Here is a 10,720-nt window from a genome sequence, read left to right on the forward strand (position 1 = left end):
TTTCTCTTAGGCATGCCATTTAAAAAAATTAAGATGATTCTTAGAAGAGAAAATGGTATCATTGAACCTTTTTAAAAAAACGAGCTATGGGAGTAAAGGGAAAAATCCAGGAGGGCTTGAATATCTGGAGACAGAATTCAAATGATGCAGACATGTAAAGCAAGATGAAGAATTGAGATTGGGGTAGTCCAGACTCCAATATTTGTGGGGAAAAATCATCTCTAAAAGATGGCTAAAGTCCTTTCAAAGTAAAACTAAATATAATAATAAAACATATTCAGCCCTAGCTGGTTTGGCTCAATGGATAGAACATTGGCCTGAAGGGTCCCGGGTTCGATTCTGGTCAAGGGCACATGCCCAAGTTGTGGGCTCGATCCCCAATAGGGGGCATGCAGGAGGCAGCCAATCAATTATTCTCTCATCATTGATGTTTCACTCTCTTTCTCCCTCTCCCTTCCTCTCTGAAATCAATAAAAAATATATATATTAAAAAAACATATTCATGTTACTCCAAATGCTGGTACTTAGTGGTCATATCTAATGAATTGTTTACTTATACTAATATTCTCATTGAAAAATTCTGGAATTTGTGAGCTAAAAGTGAGCTTGAAGAACATCATTGAAGGATTGGGGATAAACCAACATGGCTGATTGGTGGCAGAGCTAGGGCAGGAATCCAGGTCTCCTGGTTCTTATTCTGTATGATCCTTAAGGTTGTACAGTCCTTGAAATGACCAAGTTTGTGTTACTTGTCCTATAAGGCAAATAACTCTTTCAAGGCTTAGCACCTAGAAAGTGCTCAATGAGCAGTTATTAAAATAATGAATAGTACACCATAAATGTTTAAAGCAAAGATGCTCTCTTGCTGTATTTAAACCTGTATTTATCAGTGCAAGATATGGAGGAAAGAAATGCTTCCTGTTAGGTAATAATAGTATTCAATTTAGAACAGCGGTTCTCAACTTGTGGGTCGAGACCCCTTTGGAGGTCGAACGACCCTTTCACAGGGGTCACCTAAGACCATCAGAAAACACATATATAATTACATATTGTTTTTGTGATTAATCACTATGCTTTAATTATGTTCAATTTGTAACAATGAAATTGGGGGTCACCACAACATGAGGAACTGTATTAAAGGGTCGCGGCATTAGGAAGGTTGAAAACCACTGATTTAGAATGTGTTCTTGCCCTGGCTGGGTGGCCCAGTTGGTTGGAGCGTCGTCCCATACACCAAAAGGTTGCAAGGTTGCAGACTTAATTTCTGGTCAGGGCACATACCTAGGTTGCAAGTTCAGTCTCATTGGGATGGATGTTTCTCTTTCATATTGAGGTCTCTCTCTCTCTCTCTCTCTCTCTCTCTCTCTTTCTAAAATCAATAAAACATATCCTTGAGTGAAGTTTAAAATGATTTAAAAAATAGAATGCTTTCTTGCTGTCAGAAATATTTCATCAATATGAAATAAATAGTAAATTCTGTGCATTTTCTAGTGAGGTCTAAGAAATGGAAAAAAGAATGACATACACACATCTTTTAAAAAAGAATTCTATGAGATTTCAAATTTTCAAGAGATAGTCTATTGTAGCATCAGTGCTTACTTACAATGTCATAGGTTTATAACTGGAAATCTTGAAGAGATCATGACTTAGATGGGTTACCAAAGTCTCTAAGTACAAGGCATTTTCAGATTTTGTCAAAACACTTTCTTGTGCTCAAAACATGTTTGAATTACTGGGAATGTATTGCTGCCTGACAAAGCAATCTGAACACTACAATCCAGCAGGAAAAGCGAAGACGTTAAGGACTGCCTACCTACCCGTACATTCTAACCATGTGACAAAGACGATCTCTAGGGATGCCTCTTTTTCTACACCCTACTGAAGTTTTTAAAAACTTCTCAAATACTGGCCTCATGATAAAAAAAAAATTGGACTATTGTCAAATTTAAAAATAATGTTTTTTAAAACTACAGTAAAAGTCTTCAAGTTACTGGCATACAAGCAGGCATTGATAAATAAGTGAAATTATATCATTATCCAAATGAAATGGATGTTCCAAAGTTCTTGCAATAAAGCTGATGTATTTAGATCATGACACAGCCACTTGGCCCTTCATTCAGAATGTAGTCACTTTTAGTGCGATCCAATTTAGATAGAACCTCAGGTTGCAAATTAAGAAGGATGACAGGAAAGCTTTATAAAAGAAAAGGTTTGACATTACTAGAAATCCCTCAATTAACCAGAAATGCAAGGTGGGTTAAAGGAGGTTTACAGTCGTGAGTGAAGTACAGAGTTTATTCTTGTCTTATTATTTGTTAATTATTGTATTACTTTCCATATGAACAACTGTAAACCTACTTTTGCCCCACTCTATATAAAGTAGCAGATTTGACTAGAATTTGGCTAATTAAGGTTTTACTTCATGTGTTTCTAAACACACATTATTTCATGAAAGACATGGCTTGTTTTGATAAAATCTCAGTAACTCTGTTTTCAGCTTCAATTGCAATATTATACTTTACAAATATTTTTAAATCCCCTTTTAGTTTATGTAACAAAGGTCCAAACCTGTAGAGAATTTTCGAGTGTATTTGAGCTAAACTGATGACAGTTGCCGGAAATCAAAATCTCAATTGATTGAGAAAATGCTGTGGAGAATGGCAGTTTTGTGGCTTATTTTATGAAGTAGAATCAAAGGAATAGTATAATAGAAAAATGTATTCCTGCTGGAGATGGAAAGTACATCTTTCCCTGGTTGGGGTAATTGACAATGAGTTTAGAGCATGAGAACTCCCCCTATAGGCCCTCCAAATTCCAATTTAATTGAGATTTCTGTTTGTTAATCTTGATGAATATAATAGAATAGAAACCTGATATCAGAGTGCTTTGCAATTAATAAGGGGAAGAATTATTTTATAAACTTATTTCAGTTATTTTTATGTTTCTGTGTGTGTGTGTGTGTGCGCGCGTGTACTAAGTAATGATGTAAAAGGTATTTGATATTGTGGGTTGTAGTGAAAAGATAACACTAAAACAATTTATTCACAAGTTTGATGTTCTTTATTCAAGGGAAAACAGTCCATGGATTGGGGAGGGGGGTTCAGTGCCTCATGAGCAATGGAGCACTCTTCCCAAGGGATTTGGGGCAAGAATGAGTTTTCTAGAGCATTAGCAGAGGCAATGCAGAAACAGGGTGTGATTGGCTGGGGTTGCACACCTGGTCTTATTTAGAAAGATCACAGAACAAGGAAGTAAATATAAAGCCCAGAGTTGGCTTGGCATTGGGGATTGGCCGACTGAACTGACCACCTTTCATAGTCAAACAGAGCATTAGGAACACAAAAGTTCAGTTTGCTGATGTGGCATGCTGGGCAGGAGAGGCTCCACCTTGGGCCTAGGAATTTATTTCAAGGTTGTAAAATGTTTGAATATCCCCGATGTTAGAAATACCTGCTAACAGTGGGAAAGAAGAACAAGAAAAGATGGTTACAGAGAGAAACAGCAGCAATGTAGATCAATGTAAAACAAGCAAGAAAGGCAGGATTCATGGAGTGATCAAAAGCATTGAAGAGTGGCAGTAAGGTGTTTCATGTTTAAATGAGAGTTAAGCCAAAATCATCAGATTTGGTGAAAAAGAGGTCCAGTGTCAGTGAAGAAGATAACTTTAACTGGATTTTGTATGTATGCATTGGCCAGATTTTTTAAGAATTAAGGGCTAGTAGGGAGATGGAGTCATGTCATCAGAGATGTGATTTATTCAAAGATTTGTAAATACAACAGAAAGAAAATGAAAACTTGCTAAATAACATGACATGGTCTAAGAAAATGTTGTTCAAGATAATAGAGAGTTGAACCTTAGGTGGTTTGGCTCAGTGATAGAGCATCAGCCTTTTGACTAAAGGGTCCTGTGTTCGATTCCGGTCAAGGGCACATGCCTTTGCTGTGGGCTTGATCCCCAGTAAGGGGCATGCAGGAGGCAGCCAATCAGTGATTCTCTCTTGTCATTGATGTTTCTATCTCTCTCTCCTTCTCCCTTCCTCTCTGAAATCAATTATATATATATTGATTCATAATAATATATATATTATTTTTAAAGTGCTTGGGCTTATAAATTTGAAGAACCACATGGGAGATAGAAAGGTGGCGAGTCAAGGTGAAAGTCAAGGTGAAGCTTTACTGGTGTGTGGCTAACTAACAGGGTAAACACTGACCAGTGAAGTGGAGGAGGCTCTAATAGGAGAATCATTTGTCAGCATTATATCAAATTAACCTAGTTTTTAGGAGTCAGAAAAAGATTACTGTCTTTAAGTTTCAAAGTTATCATTTGAAATGTATTCAAGCTCAGCCATTATTCACAGATTCTGTAATTATAAGCTTACCTACTCACTAACATTTATTTGTAACTCCAAAAACAATAGCCTCAGCACTTTCACTGTTGTCCACATGCACAGGGAAACACATTTGAATCACTGATGCACATGTTCCCTGTGAGGTCAAACAAGGGGACTTTGCCCTCTGCTTCTAGTCCCATTCTGTGAACAAATCTTCTTTTTTGCAGTCTATTTAGTGCAACATTTTCCACATTTTTCTGCATTTTGTTGGTGATTTCACTGTTTAACCTGGCCCCACGCATAGTGCTGAAGTGCTATCTAGCATTTCCAAGTGCAAGAAAGCTGTGCTGAGTCTTATAGAGAAAATATGCATATTTATTAGATGTGTCATTCAGGCATGGGTTATAGTGCTGTTAATTGTGGGTTTAGAGTTAATGAAGCAACAATATGTATTAAATAAGGTGTCTGTCAACAGAAACAGACATAAAACAAAGTTATTCATTGATTAATTGATGGAAATGTGACCAGATACTCGCAGGGACCTAACCCAGTATTTCCCCAGAAACAGTGGTTCAGTATTTGCTAATTCATTGTTCACAGTGATGGTTTATAAAATAACTACTGAAAATGACAAGAACTGACTGTATTTTTAAGTAGTCCACATTTAAATAATTATTAAAATGGGATGTTGATAATTCTTTAAAATATTTCTTATTTCTGCCCTAACCAGTTTGGCTCAGTGGATAGAGCGTCGGCCTGTGGACTGAAGAGTCCCAGGCTCGATTCTGGTCAAGGGCATGTACCTTGGTTGTGGGCACATCCCCAGTAGAGAGTGTGCAGGAGGCAGCTGAATCGATGTTTCTCTCTCATCGATGTTTCTAACTCTCTATCCCTCTCCCTTTCTCTCTATAAAAAATCAATAAAATATATTAAAAAAAATAAAATATTTCTTAGTTCTGTGTTTTATTCTGCCATGATATATTTTTTGATGGGGCACATGATAATTAATAAAATGTTTTTATAAGTTTCTATATTGAAGCAAAGAAAATGCATTTTATTATCTTTCCAAAAAAACTCAAACTGATATTTTAGAAGAAACTTTATAATAATTTATTCAATTGTTATGGATCTATCAGATTATGAGCCATTAAAAGTGGTTGTGTGTTAAAAAATGATTCTTAAACAATATCTTAAAACATATTTTAAATGTTTTTATCACCTTATATGCCACAGACAATATAATATTGGTACGTGTCTTTTCTCTTCCTGAATTCGTATCTTTAGTACAAATTCATTTCTAAAATTTGATTATTATGGACAAAATTCCTTAATGTTTCCTAAGCCTTCTGTTTTATTTTTTCAACTGCTTATTTTTCCTATAAACATCTGAGATAATGTTACTGTTTATATCATCAGCTATAAAACCTAATAGAGAAGCAAAAATATTTCAGGGCAGTGAACTTTATAGTAGTTTTTGTAGGAGCTACAGAATATAAATTATTGAGAACAACCTCCTTATATCTATGCCTCTGCTGCCCCCCCAAAGACAGTTCACACGGTGAGTTAGTGAAAGTAAACCTTGTTTGAGTTATAGGACTCAACACATGACAGCATGCTTACTATTTAATTTAGATCCTTCTGAGAATTTAACATAGGCACAGACTGTTCATCAGTTTAACAGGCATTTAATAAACCAAATCAAGGTTAAGTGGACTACTTCTGTGATAAGAAAGTAGAAATGATTGAAGACAGGAGATCAGATGAAGACTGCAAACTCAGAGGCTCCAGCCAGAACCACTTAGCTAAGTAAGCCACTCCCAAATTCTCCACCCTCAGAAAGTCTGTGAGATAATTAATGCATGTTGTTTTAAGCCAATAAAATTGGGACTAATTTGTTATGAAACAATAAATAATGCATGTTATTATCACTACTTTGGATCAAGCATTTAAATGTATCTTAGCTTGTATTGATCCGTGCAATTTGTAAGAAGGGGTAATTGGAACAAGCTTTAGTACTGAAATTCCAGAATTCTCAGACCACCAGGAAGATGCTAGTCCTGAGGACATTGCTACGTAGATATCCGGAAAAAATGAATATATAAAAATAGAATACAGACAGCAGAATAAAAGAAATAGAATATATGCTATGTTTCTTCCCCTAATGTAAAAGGCCAGGATATGAAGTGGAGGAAGGAGGCAAAAAGAATAAATGTATTTTCTTTATGCCAAATTCTGTGGATCACTGGGTTTCTTCACTAATAGTTTCCTATATTCTTGGTGGAGAAAGAAGAGCAGCAAAGAAATTAAACTAGAACTTAACAAGTAAACACAACTTAAAATTCATGAGGAGTTTCTGGGCCTCAGCACTTACCGTACTAGGAGAAAACAGAACTAAATTTTATGTTAGGTTCAAAATTTTCCTGAGATATATATACTCTTCCAGTGGACCTAAGACATTCGGGCTAATATGAAGTAAAATTCCAAAGCATGAGTTGATGCTTTTGTGTATTTTTGTTCTATAGCAAGATCTAAGATTTGGAATTTGAGGTACGGGGAAATGCGTACTATTTCCACAGTCCTCCTATATAGAGAAGACAGGAAGTAAGTTGGATATAATCAAGAATATTTTCTTGGAGAGTTTACAATGTGCACATGAGGAAACTGGGTTAGGAGAGAGAAAGATTAAGCCTAGAGGAAAAGTTTTAGTGAATGGCCTTATTCAAGGCATGTGAGGAGAAAGGGGTGTGAAGGAAGGGAGATTAGAGATAAATTGTAGCAGAAAAAAAAACAGTGAATAGAGTTTTATAGAAGTATAGATACCTCAGCTTGATTTAAGCTATAATAAAGCTCATTTTGGTTTGAAAGCACATTTTTTCTCTTTATCAGGTCCTGGCAAAAGCTATCAGAATCTATTTAACTCAGTAACACTGCTGAGCAGATATTCAGTTGCTGCGGTAAATACACACTCTGCTGAGGGTAGTTTAAGTGGAAACTTTCCCCATTTTATCTGACACTGAAAATCTTTTTTTTTTTTTAAATTCTGTGTCTGTCTTTGATTTAAGCTCTAATGCTGCTTTGTAATCACATCATTTTCATTGTATATTTCTTGGGTTTAAGAGATTAAGCAGAATTAGTTTTAACATCAGGGTATAACTTGAAAAAGCTTATTTCAAGTAAATCCATTATAAAATTTCACCATTTCACCTGTCTCCCTTAGAAGTGCATTAAAGTACAGTAGCCACTTCTTATGTGAGGATATGTTCCAAGACCCTCATTTGATGCCTGAAACCACAGATAGTATCAAGCCTTATATATACTATAATTTTTCCTGTACATACATACATACTTCTGATAAAGTTTAATTTATAAATTATACATGTGAGAGATTAACAACAATGACTAATAATAAAATAGAACAATTATAACAATATACTGTAATAAAAGTTATGTGCACGTGAGCTCTCTCTCTCTCTCTCTCTCTCTCTCTCTTTTCTCTCACACACACATACACACACACACAAAAATATTGTAATATTTTCAGAACTCTTCTGATGGTGGGTAACTGAAACCATGGAAAGTAAAACCGTGGATAAAGGAGAATGACTGTAACACATGTTGTCAAGGCAAAAGGACACGTTGGCTGAAACCCTGCTTGGTCATTGATTATAACTGTCATAGACATGTCAATAAAATAAGTTCACTGTTCAAAGCAAGGTAATAGATTAAGGGTTTATTGTTTTTATGATCATCTCTTATTCGCATGATTGTGAAGTTTCTGGCAAAGTGGGTCATAGAAAAGATACGTAAGTGTTGTATCATATCCTTGTAGACATGCACCATGTGTAGTTTATTTAGTGTATACAGATATTATAAGACTTTAGATAATGGTATTAAAAAGCTGATGAATAAAACATTTTTTCTGTTGTTTATCAGATATTAATAACTAACCTTTAAACCATTCTGTAGCATCCAGAGGGTAAGTTTTATCCTACATTGTAATTTTAGATAGGAGAGAAGTTCAGTGTGTTTCCCAGAGGTTGTCTACTTCAAATTCATTCATAATGTCATTAATAGAACTCAGTGGATGGAGACATTCCAGAAATAGACATTTAAGATGGGTAAGCATAAATTGTCATTTAAAAAATATTTCAGAAATAATTGGCCATCTAATTTCAAATTCAATTTATAATATTCATGCAGTAACTAAATTATAAGAAAAACTTAGTCCCAGGAATAACATTTAAGAATTGTGAGGAACTTGTGGTGTTTTATAGCAATGGGCATACGTGTAGGATGATAATTTTTATCTTAACCTTCAAAAATTAGCAATCATTTTTGTTAAACATTCAAGTGAAGACAGTGATTAGAGCCAAAAGATGAATAAAAATGTGTTGCTTGATTGAAATTAGCTTTTACTAAAATTAGTACTGACTTTGTTCTTTGTGAGCTAATCAAGCTCATCATGTAAGTGGTTGCCTTCTTTCCTTTAGAATAGATTCCATGTAAATGAATAATATGGTGACTTGGTTCCCAAATTTCTCATTGGTTAGTCATCTTATTATACATTTTACAATATTGTTATATGAGTTAAAGCAAGACCTTTTTTGATGATATGACTAGAGGTCATTCAGTCATTTTCATTGTAATTGCATAATTAAAGCATAGAAGTTGTTCATAATCAGTCATAAGAGCCTGAACATAGAGTTGATTAAAGATTTAAGAACTTATTCTCCTGTCAAAATGTACTACTCTCACATACATTTGTGAGTCTGACATGTCATATAAGAGTTTCTGGGAAAACCATATATAAGAAGAGAATACAGTCTTTTGATGACTTAATGTTGGTTGTTTATGTGTAATTTGGGTTGAGAGCTGGGAGCAAAACAGGACATGTGGTCTCAAGCCATAGATTTCAATCTTCAGCTCGTGGTCCTATCCTGCATACCAAAATGTCTACAGTTGCCCTAGCTGGTTTGGCTCAGCAGATAGAGCATCGGCCTGCCGACTGAAGGGTCCCAGGTTTGATTCCGGTCAAGGGCATGTACCTGGGTTGCGGGCACATCCCTTGTAGGGGACGTGCAAGAGGCAGCTGAATCGATGTTTTTCTCTCATCAATGTTTCTAACTCTCTATCTCTCTCCCTTCCTCTCTGTAAAAAATCAATAAAATATATTTTTAAAAAATGTCTACAGTCATTTATAGCTCTAGCTCTGTTCTCCCTCTTAGGATGTGTGAGTCAAGCCCTTCAGAGTGTTCTCTTCCCTCATCTTTGCTAGATTTCAAAGATGACATGTTAACTGTTCCAAAATTTGAAGGATTTAAGTATTTTTTTCTATTTCAATTCTGATTGCAAAAGTATGTCCAAGGGTAGGTTGACTTCAACCTACCAATAATCTAACCACTGAGGTTTCTAAATTTTAGCATGTTTTTTTAAAAAATAAATTGACTACTTCTTCAGCAATGGACGTGAAAGAAGGAGCTGTCCTATGCCATGTCGGGAATGCTGTGGGAGATACTTCTGTGGGGACTGGATTGGGAGATCTGTACTTTTATTCCACCTAGAAATTATTTTTCCCTTCTTCTTTTAGGAACCTCTCTTATGCTTTTTCTTTCTCCATCAAAGCAGCATAGAATTTGTAGTGGAGACAGAATTTGTACAGAATTTGATAAGCTGAAGAAAAGATATCATTTTCTTTTGTTCCTCCCTTTAAGTCTCAGACTTCTATGTTCCTTCACAACTTGTTTACTAAGCTAGGTGAGTTGTACAGAGAAAGTAGGATTTCTTAAGCATTTGTGTTGCATTTTAATATGTGTGTTGTTCTTGTATTTCTAATTAGCAGTGCTTTCAGGGTTAGCATTATTCTGATAATCCTTGGAAAGAGATTCTGAAAGTTCAGTATTATGTTTGTTTGAATTAATGCCTCATTATTATCTCAGAAATCAATACACTGAGCAATAAAAGTAAATGCACATTCAAACTCTACCAAAAGTAATCCTAGTAGCATGTATTCTTTATTGCTGGATAACAAATTAGTCCCAAATGTAGCAACTCAAAACAACTTATTCTATGGTGACTTAAGGCTATCTATTAATATTTGTGCTTAAAATTTTAGACTAAATAATACAGCTAGAGTGCATTTTTAAAGTCTAAATGTGGGTTATAGAAACTAATTTTGTTGTTCATTGGTTGGAGGAGTAGGAGGTACAGTTGGGTAACAGGGTAGATATAGGTGATGTGTTTTCTGAGTGCAGGGCCTCTCAGCCATATTTAGCAGAGAACGCAATTTTATTCCAAAACCCATTTTAGAGTGTCCAAGTCAGAATTACATTTGCAGCTTTAGCTATACACACATAGCTTGAGGGAGGCTTGAAAAGAATTATAAGTAGTTA

This window comes from Myotis yumanensis, unplaced genomic scaffold, assembly GCF_028538775.1.
Source record: "Myotis yumanensis isolate MYYU_CA2020_CCGP unplaced genomic scaffold, mMyoYum1.0.hap1 SCAF_5, whole genome shotgun sequence".
In the NCBI taxonomy this organism is placed as follows: Eukaryota; Metazoa; Chordata; class Mammalia; order Chiroptera; family Vespertilionidae; genus Myotis; species Myotis yumanensis.